A 21,742-nucleotide genomic window follows, 5' to 3' on the forward strand; every position below is an offset into this window, starting at 1 on the left:
AGTATTTTATCGTGGAATTTCGTAAAAAGAGTTAAGAACTTAAACAGGCCTTGTTAAGTATTAAGAATGCCATGAATAATTCATATTTGCAAAATGAGTTGTTGTTCTTAATGCAAGGGTAACTCAAAATTTTGAGGTTGCAGAGGAATGTGATAATGGTGGTGAAATCCAAGTTACATGGATCACTGGCTTGTCAGCTGATAGGGCAGATTATGTAAAAAATGTGGTTGGAGATTTTGCTCATATTCTTCATATCATAACTCAATATATGGAAAGTCCAACTAATGGGCTGTAAATGAATATTCTTTATGCGGTAAGTTAAGAGGTCTTCTCTAAAAGGCACATAAACTCCATATCATATTGCAGAATACAAATTGTTTAAGAAAATGAATTAATAATTTGCATGCATATACTCAGTCTACAAATGTTGATATAATAGCTTTGAAGGAAGTAGGTAGGAACGTTTCCTTCATACAAATTAACGGTTACAGTCATTTTGAATTACAAGCTGATGATTCCACGAATTGCAGAGGTTTAATAATTTACATTAGAAATAATATTTCATAGTCATACTACTATGCAAGTAAAGTCAATAGCACTGAGTGTTTAGCTATTAAAGTAACCCTTCAAGGTGAAAAAATATAAATTTTTAATGTTTATATACATGCAGATTCTTTGGCTATTCAGGATCTATCTGATGTGATTTATTCTGAGGGTTGTGTAGTACTAGGTGATTTAAATGCTACACATATTAATCTTGGTAGTTGCTCCTGACATCACAATGGAATAATTATAAATACATTTTTAGATTCTGTTGCAATGCATGTGTACTTGATAATAGTGAAGCAGCGCATGTTAGAGGAGGCAGGCTTGATTATGCAGTTCTTTTCAACATGCTTGATGTACAGACTGATTTCTCTGTTTTAACCACTTTATTAAGTGATAATTTTTCTCTTGCTTTTAGTGTTTATTTAGAAAGGGTTCCATTTATCAACAATAGAACGTGATACGTATTACCTGATAGGGAGAAAAAAAAACTTTATAGAAAAAGTAAGTGACTGATACAAAGAATACAAACTATTAGGAATTGAAGACCTACTAGCATTAATATAATCTTTAGTTTATAAATCACGTAAAAAAATCAATTCTCTTAGTATGAGAAACCTAGGTATCATCACGATAGAATAGTGAAAGGCTGAAACAATTTGCTACGAAAATGCCTTAGGGAATGGTCTAAAGACCAAAATGACATGCAAAACAGAGAAACGAGGGTTACCGTGCCTGAACATGCTACAAAAAAGAGAGAAAAGGTCTAAAGTGAGTATTGGGAAGTCAATTTTGGAATGGTGTCAATAAGGTAAGGGGATTTAAGAGAAATTGTAAAGCACATCCTAATGTCAGAGGAAAAGACAGAGGCCTTAGCCGTCAAATGGTCGTATATGTCGAGCTTACATTCCCTCCCTCGAAATATTCAGGAACGTATTGGGAAGTTACAGAAGCAAAGAAAAAGACTGGTTGTGATGCATAAGAACTTAATGGATGACACTTGTACATTTATAAACATTTATATATGCAGATATATTCATCCATGCCTGTATCTATACCATCAGCCGTTTTTAGTGCACTGCAAGACAAACACCTAAAAATTGCCACTAAAAATGGGAGAGATATGGAACTTAAATTTGAACAATGTAAAATGTCTACAGAGAGAGAGAGAGAGAGAGAGAGAGAGAGAGAGAGAGAGAGAGAGAGAGAGAGAGAGAGAGAGAGAGAGAGAGAGAAATTTCAAATTAGTTGCAGACCATACTGACCAGCAAATTAGAAAATGCAGTAAATTCAGACAACAAGTTACCTTCTTTTGATTTACTGGCCATTTCGCATTTCACTTTTCTTTTATATGGGTAGGTAAAGTTTGTTCTCATAGATAATAAATAGATGTTGATTAACAATTGCTACAGTGTGATGAGACATATTGTCTGAATTAGAGCATATCAATTACAATACACTGACGTTATTAACCCAAAATGAAATAAGCTAAATTAGAAGTAACCAGAGCAAGCTGATTTCGTGCTTTCAAAGTTACTGTAATTTTTTACACCAAACTTTTAAAGCGCAAAGTGTCCATCAAACTGCCAAACCAGGACCTTGACTTTCCAGGTTTATGCATATTTTGACTTTTTATGTTTTTAGTTACTATATTTTCTTACTATTTTGATTTTGTTATCACTTCTTTATCCAAATTCTGTTTTTTACCCTCTTTTCAATTAGCCCTATTCCATAAATCGGTGGTTCAAAATAATCCTATTTTAATCATAGACTCGATCTGTTACACATGGTAAAATGTCTTGAACTTTACCCTTTACATCTTTAATGTAACATTATCCAATTGACATCTTCCATGAATATACTTTTAGCTTTCCATTCAGTAACCACTAGCATTGTTTTATACACTGGTTATTCATCCTTTCATTTCTAATACGTTTTTTTCTAGTGTTTTACTTATTCTTACATGCTTCTCCTTTGGTGCTGTTAATAACATATGTGTATAACAATCTGAAAAACATCTTGTCCATCCCACTTTGGTAGCTTACCCCATTGTTATGATAGATAAGTACTTGTCCAACCATAGATAGACCCTTCCATGCATCCCACGTTCTTTCTTACTTCGAAATGTTTGTCTAAGTATTCTGTTACTTGATTCTCAGGATACTTTTTTTTTCCTTTTGGAAGGTACTTTTCGTATAATTCCGTCAAAAACTGTTGCACTATTAATCCATCCTGTATTTACTCTACACGTTGCTCGACAATTACTTTTCATCCTCCCTATCCTTCTTCCTGTCTTTTGCCAAGGTTTGTTCTCTCTCTCTCTCTCTCTCTCTCTCTCTCTCTCTCTCTCTCTCTCTCTCTCTCTCTCTCTCTCTCTCTCTCTCTCTCCCTCTTTCAATTCCGGCATATACTGTCATTTCGTCATAGTTATTGTGGTTCATACTCCGTCCCAGTCAACTCTCTTGGCTACACCTCACCTTAACAGATGAAAAGAACTCCGAATTACTCCAAGTTAGAGCTGTTAAATAATAGTTTATAAGGCAAATATCTTCATTTTACCTATCAGAACTCAGGGCATTAAAGTACTACCTCTACAAAGGAGTATGTAATACAAAACAATTTAAAGTGAAATATAAAAGGAATAATTAAACGGCCTCACATAGGAACACTTGGAGAACGTTTCATCTGATATGATGGCATCTAGTTCAGGGAGTTCTGTCTAGGATGTTCATCATTATACATCAGACAATTTTACCCTGTAGTGGTTATCCTTTTGATTCATGAATCTTTTCAGTTTCTTTGTCAGTCTTTTCTTTTATTAGAGTTTTAAGTTTTAGTTGTGTGCAAGTGTCAATTCATGAAATTTATTCTATATACAAATACCAGTTGTACTTTCTTCGAAGCAGTCTTCATAAGGCTTCCCTATTTGACATCGAATGGGCATTTTAGGCATTATTAAAAGTTCATTGCAACATCCAATCCACTTTACTTCCATCATACATGTTATCCTATATCATGCTGTCCATCCTTCTTCATATACCATATACATGGCCAGAACATGAATATTGTAATCCCCTTGTTCCAGCATTTTCCCATTTTCTGAAAGGGTATTGGGTCACTTTATTTTCTTTGTATTTCTTTCAATATCCAATATTGCATACAAGCATCACTTTCATGAATCTGCACTGTATACCATTTAAATTCCTTCATTTTTTTTTGTTCGATTCACACTTACTGCACTGAAATGTTATATATTATAACTCAGTTATAATCGGATGTTTCCCTATTTTCATATATTTCCACATTTCATTATATCCATGCGCTATGAAATCCATTTTATCTTCACATGTGTTGTACAGTTAGCTCATAGTCATAATTCTCATTGGTTCTTTCCCCCAGGTATTTTTACTCGGTGCCTCCAACTCTATTATCTCTTACTTAATGTTTCCCTTATCTTTATTTTCTATAACTAACTTGCTGACGACTATGATATTAGGACGGTGACCTATTTTTTTCTTTAATTCTTAAGGCATCGTTCCAGTAGTCAACCTATCATTAAGATTTTTATATTATTTTTACATTACTTATAGGATATAGGTACCCTAATCAAACACATTATATACATTGTGTAACTTTTTGAATTAAACTAAATATCGCCACATACACATAAACCCCTTTTTATTCCCATACAAATGGTTTTATCAATAAATTTAATATTAACCTAATAATAAACGTCAGTGTTATCTCAGTCTCTATCATACACAAAACTACATATATAGCATTTTTCACTTGTGTGTGAGTTTACATAATACTTTCCATTCAGTATCATTCCATTTTCCACTCTACCCCTAACTTGACATTCATCGAGAATTTCTCATTACACTTTCCTGTCGTTATGTTGGATTCCTGATTCAGTAATATTCCGTCCATATCCATTTATTTTCACTGTCCTATTTTACACATTCACAATCACTCTTTCATTCAATCTAACTAAAGGCTCTTGCTCCCACACCAAAAACTCACAAAATCTAATTAATTAATACTATTCTTCTGTCACTCTCCATTTTCTCAAAATTAAACATATCTTCTATCAGTAATCTCTCATTTTATCCCCTTAACCTGAAATAGTCTGGAGATCATTCATTCCATTTCAATAATAATCAATTACCTATTTTCCCAATAACTTCAATATTCATACTATGTATTCACTACTCAAAACAGTCTCTGGTAGTGATTTTCTTTCACGCAACATAGTTAGAGATTTTATATTATATCTCCTCCTATTGAGAACACATTCAAATATCAAATTCTCACTTCCCTTAGCAGTCAATGGTCCTAAGATTATCCTTGATAGATATAAACATTTTCAATATACTTGATTTCATTCTATATCTTGTGTTATATAAAAGTTTCATCTGGTAACGTCTGCCTTCCTAATGACCATCAGTTGCTTACCCTTTCCTTTTCCAATTCTACAAATAGGTTTTATAATCTATTCATCTTATTTGGGTACTTTTCCTTTGAGTTTCTTGTGAGCTACAAGAGCCAGAAACAAAGAAACAAACACTGCAGTAACTAGCTTCATTAATTGACCCATCACTTATTACAGGTGTGCAAATCAAATTTATACACATACTGTACATCAAACCACACAAATACTTTAGCGTAGCAAGTATATCTATATATGATGCTACATAAGATCATCTATTCATTGTTATAGCATCTATCATTCTAAACTGTACTTGACATTCTTTCAAAATTTATCACACACTTGCATCTTCTCACTTACATTACTGATTTGGTAACATTTCATATATCTCTTCAATTCTTTTTTTACAGTGCATTATTTACACATTCCCATTTTCCATTTCTCTTTCATTCAATAAGTCAAATCACTTGAAACATACAAATAGAGTTTTATTTGGCTTTTTTAATACCCTCTCCTTTCTGTCATTCTATTCTTCCACACGAATTACTACTGTACTCTCTTATTCATCATATTCTTCTGCACTTTTCCCAATGTCTACATTCATCTAACATTAACCCAATTCAATTCTTAACTTTCCTTCCAGTAACTGATCATTATCACATTTATTTATTTTATTCCTTCTTTAGTATTTATTCACAGAGGAAGCTCTTCTCTATCTGGCTGTTCTGTTCGAATAGTTATGTTTTCTAGATCACATTCTTGCAAGGAACTTACCCATTTTCAATAGTTACTTTGCAATAAAGTCTCCTGCCCCTCTACAAACCTTCTCTATAAGTCTTCATCATTTTCAGCAGTAATCATGTATAGCTATATCTTTAACTCTTCATTTCTAATATCTTCTCTCATCACATACATGACCACCATAACTAAAAATATACTTAATGGTGACCCTTGATGTAATCCAACACTAAATTTAAAGGTCTCTGTTTCCCCAACAGCTGTAATTTTTTTGGTCCTTGTTATTTTTTGTATCATTTCTACCAGTCCAGCCAAGTTCTTTGGGACTTCTGTCTTCCTGAACAACCAAAACGAAATTTTTCTTGATATTCTATAATAAGGTTTTTCTAAACCTACAAAGGCAGAGAAGAGCTTCTGTTTTCCCTTTAGCCTCTTTTTCTTTAGCCATTTTACTATACAGATTGCATCCACCGTCCCTCTCCCCTCATGAATCCATACTGCTGTTTCCCAAACTTTGCAATATCTCTATCTCTCATTTAGTACCTTCTCAAAAACTTCAGAACCGTCATCTGTAAGTTTGACTGGCCTGTAGTTACCATATTCCATGAAATTCTACTGTACATAAATATAGATACCATAATACTCTCCTCCCAGTCTTTAAAAATTCTTTCTCTTTTATTGCTCTAAATTAACCCAGTATTTATTCTCCCACCTCTGTAGCAACAATCTTGACCATTTCTACTGGACAATTTGAGACAAAGATAGAAAATTTAATGAGTGAATGAAAATTACTACAATATGACTATGGAAATAGGAAAAAAAGGATGAAGTTATACTGACCTGGGGATGCAACATTAAAAGACGGAATAATAAAACTAGAAACTCTGGATGAATGTCCATAATAGAAAAAGAAATGAGAGTACATGGAATGTCTTGTGTAATATGACATAGCTTTCTGGAATATATTTATATATCTTTACTATACTGTACATTTATAAAGGAGGGGGATGTAGTCATAAAAAATGGAAACTTATGTTAGAGGGTTGACTATTATACAATGATATGACTAAGATTATGTCGATGAGAATTACGTGTTGTTTTGTAATAATACCATAAATTCTTCAGGTAAACCATCCTTATCCCTTGACTTTTGAAGGTTGATTTAAACTATTTTTCATCAATTGATGTTAGTTCGACGTGGAATATTAAGTTTGAAATTGCATTTTTTCCGACACAGATACAAACCTCCCGCTATTTATAGGGTATTACTTTCAGCAACGCTGAAAACTAGCGAAGACAATTTTAGTGAGGGATAACTACCCCCATGCGGTAGTTAGAGGAAGGGGGTTGGGTAGACCGGCTACCCCATTCACTCACACCTGTTGGTTGAGTAACCACTTTTGCCTTGACTTTTTTACTTTTCCTTTTTCTTTTGTGTATCAGTGTGTGTTTGTTATTGTTCCCCTATGCGGACATGTCCAGGTCGTGAGGGCTGCCGCTGCGGTACCTTCATGTCGTCCGTCGAGACGGACCCTCACCCTTTGTGCCCGGCTTGCCGAGGATATCAGTGCTCGTGGGACAACACCTGTTCCGATTGTCGGGAGTGGCCTGCCTCCCAGTGTGAGAAGTGTGCGTGTAAGAAGAAATCTAAGCGCGAATCTTCGCTTTCGAGGTCTTCCTCGAAATTGAAGAAATCGCGGGCTTCTGCTTCCTCTACTCCCAAATATATGCCCGAAGCTACTTCTCAACTAGGCCCTTCAGGGAACGGCTGAACAGTAGCGCAGGGCTTGTGACTCCAGGTCAACCCTGTGGGATAGATGAAGGTTTCGGCTCCCCTAGTGAGTGGGCTCCTTCCCCTACCCCAAAGAGCGCCTGTTCCTTTCCAGACTTTGTATCTTATGGCCATCGCTGGGCGTCAATGGTTCCCTTCAAAGGAAATTCTCTTGGAACTCCTCCGAAGGGGAGCAGAGAGAAGTCGCTCATCTCCTTCCTCTGCGGAGGTTGACCCTCCTCTTGTGGACGCAAGAGCTGATGCCCGTCGGTCAGACCGAGAGTCTGGTTCTGATGCTGAGGAGTTAGTTAACCCACCAGGGGCATTAGCAGGGCTCTCTCCAAGTCAAGCTTCCCCTTCGGGGAAACATATCTCTCGTTCACAAGAGAAGATTGCCTCTGTACATCAGCAATGTCCTCACGCTTATGGTTTTCCTCAAGAGGCGGAACAAGAACCTTGTTATAGGCAACGTTCTCCTTCGAGAGAACTCTCCTCCCCTGCGGAGGATTTATCTGTAGACCTTGATCAGTCTCCCCCTTCGGCGGAGTCTGCTGAACGTTCCTCTCCGGAGGTTCGTAGAGTGGAGGAGTTCATAAATCTTCTACACCCCGGAAGCTCTCCTCCCCGTGCTGTGAGGAGACGTCTTTTTGAACCTGGTGGTTCTCCTCACGTTGACCCTGTGTGGTCTTGTGACGATCACCCTTTGGGCTTGCGTGATCGTTAGCCTTTGGGCTTCTCATGTTGATCCTGCGGGTTTTCATGACATCAGGAGACCTTCAAGACTCCGTTTTGCTCGAAACCTTTTGGTTTCAGTTACGCTGAACCCTCAGGCACTCGTAACGATGGTAACATTGAGTCTCTGGTCTCTCGTTCCATCAGTCACGCTGACCCTTCAGGTTCCCATGACAGAGGTGTTGGCCCTAGTCATGCTAACACCTCAATGTTTTGTGACCGAGAAACTTCGGTTTCTCATTGCGCTGACCCTTCGGGGTTTCGCAACACAGGCTACGCTATGCCTTTAGTCTCTCATGCCCTTAGTCATGCTGACCCTACTGGGTCTCGTGACAGAGAAACTTCGGTTTCTCATTGCGCTGACCCTTCGTGGTCTCGCAACACAGTTCACGCTGAATCTTCGGGTTCTCGTGATCACATTCATTTCTTATATGACAGAGAGTTCGCGTTCTCTCGTTGTGTTGATCATTCGCGCTCACACAACTCAGGCTATCGTGAAACTCAGGTTGAGCATAGAAGTAAGTACTCTCATTACACTGAGAGCTCTCACGTGCACGATTGAGTTAGCACGCACGACCGAGTTAGCATGTATGACTAGATTGGCGCACACGACCGGACTGGCGCGCACTGCCGATTTGGCGTGCACGACCGATTTGGCGCACACGAACAATTTGACGCACACAAACAACTTGGGACCCACGAACAAATGTGCGCGCACGAACAACCTGGCGCGCGGATACAACCTGGCGCGCACGAACAACCTTATGCGCGCCATGCACGCGAACAAGGGGTGCGTAATCAGTGCCATTTTGAGGGGCGCGCACGAGAACAATATAGCATGCGCAGACAGTCTAGCGCGCGAGCAAGCAACCTTCTTGGCGGGCACAATCAGTATTGTGCGGAATTCTCAGGTAGTAAGGGGGTTCCTAAGAAAGTGCGTGCAATCATGATTCAAAATCCTCTTTTTCTCCCTTCCCAGGAACATCCCAACCAGGAGTATGTTCTCGCGAATCAACAACCTCGGGAAACTAAACCCTCTGCGATTTGGCATCCCCGAACGAGATACCGTCTCCATTCTTGGCGGCAGGGGTTAACTGCCCTGCAAATAGTCGCCCACAAGACTACGCCCAGATCCTATCCCTAAGGGTAGGCCTGTGCCAATCCTGCCTACCTGGAAACCTCCCTCTGGCAAAAGGGTTGAGAAGGCTCCTAAAACCAGGGATCTGTGTCTTCCCAAAGACTTCCCCCTTAGTTCCCCAGGAGCCCGTAACCCGCCATGGCTTCGCAACTTATTCGATATAATATGCCAAGCCATTACAGGAGTTATTCCCCGTTCCCAGTCCTTAGGTGACACGCCTAGAATCCCTTTGTCACCTCCTCTCGTCCCCTGGGTCTCTCCTCCCTCCAATCCTAGGTGGAGTTCGGAGTATTCCACGCATGCGTGCCCATGTAGCAAAGCGAAACGGTCATCCCTTCGCAAAAGACATTGGAAGGAGAATAGGTAAGAACCTCAGTGGAGCCCCTGCAGTTCAAGACACCACAGTCCAGACCCAAGAGGAAAAGGAAAAGGATTCGTCCTTCGCCCCCTAATAAGGATAGGGTGATTTGCTACAGGGACTCCTTCCCTCCCTTATCAGTTGAGATGTTGTTTAAGGAGGCACGACCGGCAACTGGGCGGAAAGCACTCCCTATGGCAGAGGCCTTACATCCCACCCACAAGCCAACGGAGACCTATAGTCCCTTATGGACAGAGAACCACCTGCCTCGAAACAGGGAGCCGAAGGATTTATTCACCATCCCTATATCCTCGGCCAGATTTCCTTCGGCACTGCATCCTAGGCAACCGGAAGTGAACACCTCCTCGGCAGTCTCCCTATCCCCGGTCTATCCCGTTGACGACCACGACCCACTCCAGGCTCCTATGGATGAGAGTTCGGAAGTGGAAGGGCAGAGCAATCTCGAGAACGACATTCTGCCTGCAGCCGCTAGCCCTAAACTCATGGAGGATGAAAGGAAAGAGCCGGAACATGCCTCCTGGTAGGTCCTAACCCGCATCTGTTCCATCAATGAACTGTCAAATACATCAGTAGTCCTTATAGATGGAAAGGAGACTGTCCTTGACCAGTTCTACGGAAGCATAAACCTCTTAGGACCTGTGCAGCTTTGCCCTGGTCAAAGGGGTTGAAGAGTGCTAAACAGAAGGCAGTGTCCCAGGCGACTGGGTCCACCACCTCTCTCCGCTCCAACTCATCCTCCAAGCTCCTACCTCCTCCGTATGTGTCTCAGGGGAGGTACTACGATATCCTCGGGGAATCTCTTTCAATGCTGCCTCTCGATCACTCCATAGAGGCACTCTCGAAGACACCCTTCGAGAAACTCCCGGGACTTCCAGTCGCCTTTTTGGCCTCCGAAATCATTAACCAGGAGAAGGTGGTAAAGTACACCATGCAGGCTACTTCGTGGCTTGACTTTTGGTTGCGATCCTTAGTACAACTGATCCGGTATAAGGACCTGTTCCTGGAGTCCTCCAGGAAGTCTTTGGAGACCTTCTTATTGTCTGGCACTCAGGCCATCGAGTTTCTCTCCCACTAGGTAGTGAGCCTTGGGGCCAACATTATCCTGAAGAGGAGGGATGCCATCATGGGAAAGTTCTGTAGACATCTCCGTCACGCCGAAGTAGCGAGACTGAGAATTGCACCTTTTGAGGTCATTTCCTTGTTCCACCCCAAGAATGTCGAACGGGAAGGCAGAGAGAATGAGGAAGTCCAGCCAGGACTCCCTCATCCAAAAGGCCTTAACAGCCAGGTCTTATCCCTCTCGGCCACAGTGGAAATTACAGCAAAATTCGCAACCTAAAAGGGCTAGAGACCCAAAACAATAGGGTCTAAAGGGTGAAAAGCAGGCCTTTTGCAACAAGAAGTCCTTTCATGGAGGAAAGGGAAAGAGGGGATATGGCCGAGGCCAATCCCAATAGGCCACGCAATACTCCCATTTGCCCACCTGTGGGGGGATGCCTGCAAAGCCGCTGGCAGAGGTGGCTTCGCCATGGGGCCGAACCCAGGACGGTCGAAGTGATTCGTTCAGGGTATCGCATCACGATCACGCTCTCTCTCTCTCCCTCCACTGAATCGAATGCCGATTCCATTGAACTTGTGCGAAGGGATCCTCACGGGAGCTTGCCCTCAGGGCAGAAGTCCAGACCATCTTGGAGAAGGGCGCTCTCCAGGAAGTCATCGATGGGTCCCAAGGCTTTTACAGTCGACTCTTTCTTGTGAAAAAGGCGTCTGTAGGGTGGAGACCAGTCGACACCCTCTCAGCCCTGAACAGGTTTGGCGAACAGACACCGTTCAGGATGGAGACGCCGACACTGTCAGACAAGCGATAAGTCCACAGGACTTCATGTGCACTCTAGACCTAAAGGACGCATACTTCCAGATCCTAATTCATGCGTCTTACAGGAAGTATCTAAGATTCATGTTCAATCGGAAGCATTACCAGTTTAGGGTACTGTGTTTCGGTCTTTCCCCAGCACCCCAGGTCTTCATGAGAGTATTCGGCCTAGTGTCATCTTGAGCCCACAGGGTCAGCATCCATCTCCTAAGATACGTGGACGACTGGCTGACTCTGGCAGACTCGGAAGTGGCCCTTCTCCAACACTGAGACGAGCTTCTAAGGTTTTGCCAGGATCTGGGGATCGTGGTAAACCTCGATTAGTCTCATCTGCTTCCCTCTTAAGAACTGGTATACATAGGCATGTGATTAGACGCCTTAAGGCACAAAGAGTTAACATCAGACGAAACGATTCAGAGACTGAGAGAGATAGCACAGGTTTTCCTCGGTCGGGAAGAGCTCCTGGTGCAGTATTGTCTTCGCCTTCTTGGGCACCTATATTCCCTGACCCGACTGGTCCCCGACAATCGCCTCACAATGAGATCCCCCCAGTGGCAACTGAAATCCCAGTGGAACCAGCACACTGATTCCCCTGATCACCTAGTCAGAATAAGACTAGAGGAACAGTTGAACCTCAGGTGGTGGTTGGTGGAGACAAACCTTTGCAAAGGGGTCGATATTTTTGTCTCTCCCCTGGAATAGAGGCTCTTTTCGGATACATCAAAAGGAGGCTGGGGGGCTCACGTGCTGCATAATTTCATCTCCGGCCAATGGTTCAAATCAGAAAGGTACCAGCACATAAATCTCTTAAAGATGAGGGCAGCCTTTCTGGTCCTCAAAGAGTTCCACCAGGTCCTGGAGGGGCACTCTGTGGTGCTGATGAGCAACAACACCACGGTAGTAGCTTATCTGAGCAAACAGGGCAGTAAATTTTGCAGCAGCTGTGCAATCTGGCAGTAGAGATACACAGATGGGCAGAACACAACTCGGTGACTCTATCAGCTCGCTTCATTCCGGGCAAACAGAATGTGCTAGCGGACAAGCTGAGCATAGCGACTCAGATAGTTGGCAATGAGTGGTATTTGAGTCCTCTGATAGCCAACAAAGTCCAGACTTTGTGGGGTACCCCAACTGTGGATTAGTTCACAAGGGTCCTGAATTTCAGGCTCCCATTGTACTGCTCCCCAGTCCCGGACCCCCAAGCTCTTTGCCAAGATGCTTTCAAACAACAGTGGATAAACCTGGACGCTTACACATTTCCCACGTTCTGTCTGATGAGAATAGTCCACAACCAGGTAGGAGCAAGCAACAATTTGCAAATGACCCTCATATATCAGCTATGGCATCACACAGAATTGTTCCCAGACCTTTTGCATCTCCTCACAGAGATCTTGAGGGAGTTCCCCCCCCCCCACGCGATCTCCTCAAACAACCACATGCCAACATCTTCCACAAAGCCATAGCTTCACTTCGACTTCACACTTGGAGACTATCTAGCACATCCTCACACATAGAGGTTGCAAAAAGAATGGCTATACACCTCAGGAGATCTACTAAGGCAGTCTATCAGGCAAAGTTGTCAGTTTTCTGTGATTGGTGTCATGGAAGTGGTATCTCTCCCCTCGATGCCTCTGTTCCAACTATAGCGGAGTTTCTTGTATACCTTCGGAAAGAAATGCTTCTCTCGGTGTCGGCAGTCAAAGGCTCCGATCAGCATTGAATCTCGCCTTTAGACTGAAAGGAGTTGACATTTCCTCCTCGGAACTTTCTTTGCTCATACGTAGTTACGAGCTTACTTGTCCCCAGGCAGAGCTAAGACTTCCCCCTTCGAACGTGGTTCGGGTCCTCAAGTCTCTCAAGGGCTTCCCCTATGAACCATTACACCAGTCCTCCGATCGCCACCTCACGTGGAAGACGGTGCTCCTGCTAGCTCAGGCTTCGGCCAAGAGAGTCAGCGAAATTCATGGTCTATCTGCTGATGTCTTCCACTCTAGGAGATGGGGGGAAGTAATTATCAAGTATGTCCCTGAGTTCGCAGGTAAGATTTAAAATCCGGGTGTGGGGACTCCAGGTTCAGGCCATTTTGGATAGGGTGTTAGTTCTGTAACCGAAGATCCAGACCAACTGTTACTTTGTCCAGTAAGAAGTCTGATGTGTTACTTAAAAAGAACAACAAAAGCTCATCCCTGGGTACAAGCACTTTTTGGTAGCACAGGGAAGGTCAAGAGGAGGGTCACGAAGAATACTATTTCCTCTTGGATAAGGAAAGTAATTGAATATTCTCACTTTCCAAACCATCCTCTGTCCAACCGACCCAGAGCTCATGACGTCAGAGGCATTGCAACGTCTCTGGCGGGGTTGTGGAAGCGGCAAACTACCTACACAGGCCACTACCTGAAAGACGAACATGTAAAGCTTTTCCATTGGTCCTGCGGTGGTCCCACAACAAGTGATCTATTGCCTCAAGCTGCTTGGTGGTCAAGTAGCAGAAGGTTGAGGGTTGAGTTACCCGTGTTAGTCTGGGTTGAATGAAAAGAAAGACTGGCCCCTTCATTCTTTCACCTATCTCCCCCCCCCCCCCCACACTTGGGAAACAGCTCCGCAAGACTGCAGCATAGCTGACCTCACATCTCTGCAGGTAAGATTCATTACCCTTGTGCATCCGAAGTATTAGCAAATACTTTGTTACGCCACCAATACCTCTTGAGGGAGGGGATTGGATATGTCTTAGAACTCATACATATCTTCGAGTTCATACGTAAAGACAAGCTACTAGTCTCTCTCACAAGCTTCGACAGGCCGTTATCATTGTGTTACCTTTGTAACTATTTTGATTTTAGCGAGGGTAGGGTTCCTACTAATTAGATAAAAAATCAATCAGAGAGAACCCCGGGGCATAACTAAGGCCAGTTGTTGGGACTTCCTCGGGCCGGCTCGTCCTTAATTTAAGGCGAAACTAGGCAGTTGCCTAGGGTGCAAGAATGAAGGGGGCGCTAGAAATGGGAACTAAATAAATAAATAAATAAATAAATAAATATATATGCAAAGCAATTATATATATACAGAACAATTATAGATATGCAGAACAATTATATATATATATATATATATATATATATATATATATATATATATATATATATATATATATATATATATATATATATATATATATATATATTACAATAAAGAAAAATATACAGAAAGCTACAATGACTTCTTTTTCATAGTTCCATATACTGTTCAACTGAAATTACATAGTTTTCTAAAGAATCACGCAGTTTTTTACTACGTACAAATACAATAAAGCAAGGGTACATTTAGTTTACTTGAACTGAGTAATGCTGAATAGACGGAAAACAAAGTAATGTAGTTAAATGTTCGAGTACGTTGACAAATATTTCTGCACCAATTCTTTAAAAAAGAGAATTTTTTACTTCAATAATCTAATAATATTATTTTAGAATGAATTATGACATGCTTACCATAAAAAAAGACGAAATCTTATGATATTAATGATATTATCGAGATTACATATGCCATACGCGTATGGACCACACAGACTCTCTCTCTCTCTCTCTCTCTCTCTCTCTCTCTCTCTCTCTCTCTCTCTCTCTCTCTCTCTCCGCGCGGACATTTTTCCAGATTTTTTCTATCTAATTTTTTTGTTTTTATTTTATGCTGCAACCCACATCTATCAACGTGTATTATACAAGTTACCGTCTACTCCTTCTTACTAAAAGTAAAGTTAGTGTTTCCTCTGAAAGCTACAAAGGCACTTCACTTCTTTTCTTTGGTGAGTCAGACCGAGGGGAAATCTTGGAGCACAGACATACTGCACATTCCCCTACATGTCTACAAGTTGAGACTCGAGAGTGAGGCTACTAATAATTAATTCAAGTCTTCAACATTCCCTGGTAAACCGTAGAATCGTAGATCCTGTATATGATTCCACCAAATTCGTGATTCATCACTTACCAGGTACCAGATAGGTCTAGGCCTAATTTTTGGACATTATGTCGGAGGGTAGCCGATAGATCACAACATCGACATAATTTTTCTTGCTAATATTAGTACATGTAACTTGATGTAGGCCAAGCTGCCTTAGGTATTATGATTTATGGTAAGTATATTAGGGCTATGTAGATGTTGGCTTATGATCATAATGGTCCCTATGGCTATGGTTAGTGACTGTGAGCCTAGATCTAGATAATAGACCTATGTTGTTATAGATAGGCTTTAGGCCTATGATGAATCATTGATCTAATACCATAACCATAGTAGGCCTTATTAGTTATTGCTAAAAATTTTCAGCTTGTAGATCAGTGGTAGGCTACTGGTTCCCAACCAGGGGGCGGGGGCCCTACGGGGGGGGGGGGGGGGGGGGGCAATTTGATCTGTAAGAAGGGCAGTTCGAGAGAGTTATATTATTATTATTATTATTATTATTAGTGGACCGTAAATCTTACCATCGCAAAACTAAGTAACGTTATCTAAAAAGCCTCCCATAGATACTCAAGCAACCGGAAACGTAGCTGAATTCATGTGAGAACTAGAATTTAATAATAATACCAATTCCCTAATATCGCAAGAGGGTCTGCCCCTCTCTTTTTTTCTTCTCCTGTATTTCTCTTTCTCCCTATTTCCATAATCTTGCCGCAATCTGAGCCGGAACGGAACCACCGCCTAAGCCACCGAAGCCTCAGAACAGAACAGAGACGACGTCCAGCGCGCACACTGAGCCAGAAGCCACAGAACGGAACCAACGCAGAATTATATAAGAACGAAGGAAGTTTTCCTTAATCATAACTGAGTTCTTATTTAATTGATGTTACAATGATTAGATATTCTGTATATCAATCCTTTATCGAATCCGTAAGCCAGATGTTTATATGTTTTCAAAATAGAAGAAATAATAATAATAATAATAATAACAATAATAATAATAATAATAATAATAATAATTAATAATCACTGCAAAATTCTTTGTATTAAATCATATGTTTACATCATTGTTATTAAAATACATTCGTCAAATTTCTGACATCAGAGAAATATTGGTTGCTATCACACTAACCGAATTCCTCAGCAACCCTCTCCAAAACAACCGCTGCAGTCGTTCTGCGCATGCGTAGCCTGTCAGACGCCACCGACGCTTCAGAGAAAATATCTTTCAAAGAATACTGTGTCGGTTCCGTTATGTTCTGGCGCGTCAGTTCCGTTCTGTTCTGGCCCAATGTGCGCAGCCAGGTAAGAATGCATGCTTTCGATTTCTATCGGACGTTTTGGTTCTGATCTGGCGCGTCCGTTCGGGCTCAGTGTGCGGCAAGCTTTAGTCTTTCCCATACCGAGTACCTGCCTTTGAGCTATCAACTGGATTGTATCCAGGGGTACTCTTCCTTTCCCCATATTCCCCACTTCCCTATTCTTCTTCTTATTATTATTAGATGAATTGGATTTTCTGTGGTATCTGCAGGCAAACAGTGTTAAAGTGACAGGTTCGCGGGGCCCTGAAATCTGAACGTATATTGCGGTGTCTGCGGATCTACTTCAGTTTTCGCTTCATAGAACTTACATGAAAGTGAACGTGTATGTGAAACGGAGATAACTGGATTGGATCTGTAATGATCTGTCGGCCTGAGCGTCCATGGAAACCTTTAGGCTAATGGCGATTTGCTTTTCTTCACACACACACCAAAAAAAAAATAAAATAAAAAAGATAAAAAAATATATAAATAAATAAAATAAAATAAGAAAATCACCGAACTTAATTTTCCAGTGCTTAATGATATATATATATATATATATATATATATATATATATATATATATATATATATATATATATATATATATATATATATGTGTGTGTGTGATGATGTCCTAGATTTTTCTTGGAACAAATCTTCTTATTTAGTCTAGTATCTTACCTCTGCATATTATTTCTTCTTAATACTTATTTCCTTTTTTTTAATATTAATTGAATTTCTCTCAGGAGTTTACATAAGCAAAGTTACGTGGGTGAGGGATACGAATGCTGGTTTCTTTCTTTACTAGACATAAAAAGGGGTTTGAACAGTCACTTACAAGCAGTCAAAAAACAAAAGCGTGTTTTCTACATTAACACTTAGTGATGAATTCAGACGTCTTGACACTGGCTGAAGAATTTGATGAATCTTGGTTTAGTTAGGCCTATACGTCAATCATAAGCCTACTGTCGTCGCTGAAGTATGAGCCTTCGTCAGGTGTTGGGAAGGCTGGCGCAAACTTCTAGACACGCCTTGGTCACTCTGGGACGTCACGCCTCGGTCGCTCTGGGACGTCTCGCCAAACACACTCACAGTCAATCAGGTGCGGGCGTAGTAACTTTGTTCGTCGTCCTTAGTTTTCAGGGGTAAATGTTCCCCTGTAGTTTCTCGGCTGCTATAGGATTCTGATTAATCGCCGTCCCCCAGCTATAAAGGCAGCCGCCACGTGTTGTTCGTCAAGGAGACCCGGCAGGTTAAGTAGGTCTTTAGACCTGTTACAGAGCGACTACTAGGAAGAGAGAGAGATGCCGTTCGTTCGTTCGTTCGTTCGTAGAGTATTACAGCCAACACTTCTTGTTAGCACGGGCCTTTCCCTTGGTCGGCCCGTAGGTGATCTGAAAAGATATAAGGTGGGTTATCAAAATAAAAGGAAATTTGAAATGGTTTTTAGTGGTAGAGAAAGTTGTGAACAGGGTAAGGATGATGGTATTAGTGATAGAGGGCCATCATTTCACGGATAGTGGTAGTATGAAAATTGGGGTGTAAGGCCTTGAAATGTAGAGAAAAGGATGCAGGTGGGGTTGTCCAACCCTTTACTCCTCTAGGGTCCCTGCGGAGAGATTTTTAGTGGTAGGTTAAGCTAAGAAAGTACAGAGGATGATGTGAATAGGGCCTTACGATGAAGGTATGGGATGGAGTGGTGTGAATGTGAGGTCTTTACCTGGGAGGAGGTAATCTTGAAAGCAACTGTGAGTGGGTGTCAAAGCTTTCCACAATTGCCTTTGCCAGTGTGGCCGCAGCTTTCCCGGCCTCTGGTGCGTTGGTGTCTACTAGTAGATCACCTCTCAGCTGTGCTGTTTCCCTGCATTCAAGTAAATAGTGCAGGAGGGCGTGTTGTGGCGTGTCACCGCAGTGATCACATGGTCTTTGGATGTCCTCTCTGATTTCCCAGTTTGCCTTGTAACCCAGCCGGAGTCTGTGTATGCATACAGCCTGTTTCCTTGGGGTGTTTTTGTCTATGGGTGGGGGTTCTAGCTCCGTGGCCCATTTGTACCAAGTGGCAGAGGGAGAGCCATTTTCTGCCCACATGTGTAGATCCTTGATTAGGTTGTCCTTAAGGTGTGTTTTTATTTTGTTTTTGATTTGTTGTAGTGCAGGCTGTATGTGCACCTGTATATTCTGGATGTGTCTGGTGCTTTTGGCTAGCTCATCAGCTTTTTCATTCCCTGGTATCCCTATGTGACTGGGTATCCAGTTGAATGTTACTAGCCTGTTTCTTTCATTGTGCTGATATAGGAGGGATTTGATATCAGCTATCAGGGACTTGTTTTCTTTGTTTTTGTCCTGCTGTAGGGCTTGCATTGAGGATCGTGAATCAGTGTGAATGACTACTGGTCCTTCCTCATTCTCAATGGAGTATCTTAGGGCTTGTTGTATTGCAACAAGCTCTGTCTGCAGGGTGGAGACATTGTTTGATGTCCTCCAGCATGCTGTGAAATTGCAGGAGTGAACTGCAGCTCCCGGTGTTTGTGTTCCTGGATCCAATGTACCATCAGTATAGTAGATATGTGCTCCTATGGTTTCTGCAGTTTACATTGCTGCTGTTGCAGCATTTCTGAGTTCCTCTATGGTGCAGTTTTCTTTTGCCCTTGGAAGCTTGGTGTAGCTGAATTTTGCTACTTGTTTTTTCCATGGTGGAATGTGTTGGATACTCTGTGCTGTGTCTGGGTTCAGTTGTAGGAGTATTCCGGCCAGCCCAAGTCTCTTAATGTTGTTGCTGTGATCTTTGCCATAAGAGTTTGGGGTTTGAACTGCAGGATGTTTCTCCAGTTCCTCTCTAACCTTTTTTTTGGTGACTGAGTCCCTGTTTGATAGAAACATCTTTGCAACTGTGCTTGCATTTCTCATTGCAATTCTATCTTCAAGGGCCGGTAGCCTGGTTTCCATCCTTAGATTGCACAGTCTTGTCCATAATGGAGCGCCTAGCATGAGCCTCATAGCATTGTTTTGAAATACTTCTACTTTTCCTTTTTGTATGTCTGTTAGCCCAGTGAGGGCTGGGGAGGCATATTCCACTAGTGCTCTGGTACAGGCTTGATAATATTTCATTTGGACATGTTCATTTGCTCCTTCCTTGAGGTTGCACATGTACCTCATGACTGCCGTTCTGGCATTTGTCCTTTCCTTGAGATATTCTATTTCATATCTAAAGGTAAGTTGTTTGTCTATTATTACTCCCAGGTATGTATATTTGTCCACCCATTCTAGGGGCTCCATTCCTATTGTGAGTGGTTGCAAGGGATTTGGGGCTTTAATTGACATGGCCTTAGTTTTGCCAATGTTTATTTTTAGTCCAAGCTCATTGGACTTGTGGCTGATGGCATTGAGTGCTCTTTGCATTTTCATCGTCCTGACAGCTCCTCTAGCTATCACACATACATCGTCTGCATAGACAAATATGTCTACTCCTTCGGGAAGTTGGAGTGAGGCTATATTTTCCATGAGGATGTTGAATAGGAGGGGGCTTAGGATCCCTCCTTGTGGTGTGCCATTTTCCAATTCATGATAGGTAGAAACCACTCCTTGGAACTTGACTCTAGCTTGCCTTCCTAGCACATAGTTCTTTGTCCATGCTAGTAGGTGACCTTTGACTCCTTTTTTGGCCACTGATTGCAGCATTGCTGTTGGGCTTGCTAGTTCAAAGGCTTTCTCAAAGTCTATAAAGACTATTGTTGCCTTGTTTTGGTTTATGCAGCTTAATACTTCAGTAATGCATTCAGAGGTGCCAAGTCCTTCCTGATATGCATATAGCTGCTTGTGTAGGGGGCCGATTTTGTATTTGATTCTGTTTAGGACCATTTTTTCTCCTGTTTTTTCTATACAGGATACTAGGGCTATTGGTCTAGGATTGCTTGGATCCTTTGGCTTAGGGATTGGTTGTGTGTCTTGTTGTCTCCAGGCTTGAGGCCTTGTGTGCTCAAGGTGTGTTTTGTTTAATAACCTCAGGAATGCGGTTTCTCCTGCTGGACCCATGTGCTTGATCATTATGTAGGTTATCTTGTCGGCCCCTGGTGCAGTATCCTTTCCTGCTTTTTGTACTGCTCTTAGTTCCTCAACTGTGTAAGGGGTGTCAGTATCATCCTGCTGTAGGCAGGCTCTGTTGATCTCTTCCCACCTGGCTGGTGCCAGTTGCTCCTGTAGCCTTCTGGTTTCAGGGGAGAGATTAGCTGATAATGTCCTGTTTGCAAAGGTTGTTGCAATTCTTTCTGCCTCCTCTTGTGGGTGTGGGTGTGTGGCAATTGGAGTCTTCTTTTTTCCGGCTACTTTGTGTAGCCATTTCCATAGCTCAGTTAGAGTTGTGTACCCTGACAGGTTTGAGCACCATTCCATCCATTTTTCAATTCTTATTTCATGGATTCTTTGATTTGTTTCCGTTTTGACTGTTTGCAGTAGTTCTCTGTTTTCTACTGTTGACCTTCTTCTGTATATTTTTGTGACTGTTTAGTCTGGTTTTCAAACTCCTGATTTCTGGGCAGTAGTACCAGGAGTCTTTGTATGTATAGTTGCTTCCTGTGGTTTTCAGGGGCATAGCTCTGTTGGCTGCATTGTGAAAGGCATCTACTAGATCTTTTTCTAGCTGATCTATGTCCTCTGAGGGAGTGTAGCTTGCTGCCCATTCCTCTATGGTTGTTTGAAAGCAGACCCAGTCTGCTAGGTCCTGGTTCCATCTTGGTGGGGGTGGTGGGATTGGAGGTAGTTGTTGCAAGTCCAATTCTGTCACTGTGGCAAAGTGATCACTTATCAGGGTTGAGTGTACTTGCCACTTGGTTAGATGTCTAATGGCTGTTGTGGCAAAAGTCAGATCCAGTCTACCACCTCTTATGTGTG

At 41.8% G+C, this 21,742-nt stretch overlaps 1 pseudogene; it reads right to left on the minus strand.

The window, feature by feature from the left end:
* Positions 1–18,562: 18,562 nt before the first annotated feature.
* Positions 18,563–21,244, minus strand: LOC137656278 (uncharacterized; annotated as a pseudogene).
* Positions 21,245–21,742: the final 498 nt, after the last annotated feature.

Source organism: Palaemon carinicauda, chromosome 17, assembly GCF_036898095.1.
Source record: "Palaemon carinicauda isolate YSFRI2023 chromosome 17, ASM3689809v2, whole genome shotgun sequence".
NCBI classification, from domain to species: Eukaryota; Metazoa; Arthropoda; class Malacostraca; order Decapoda; family Palaemonidae; genus Palaemon; species Palaemon carinicauda.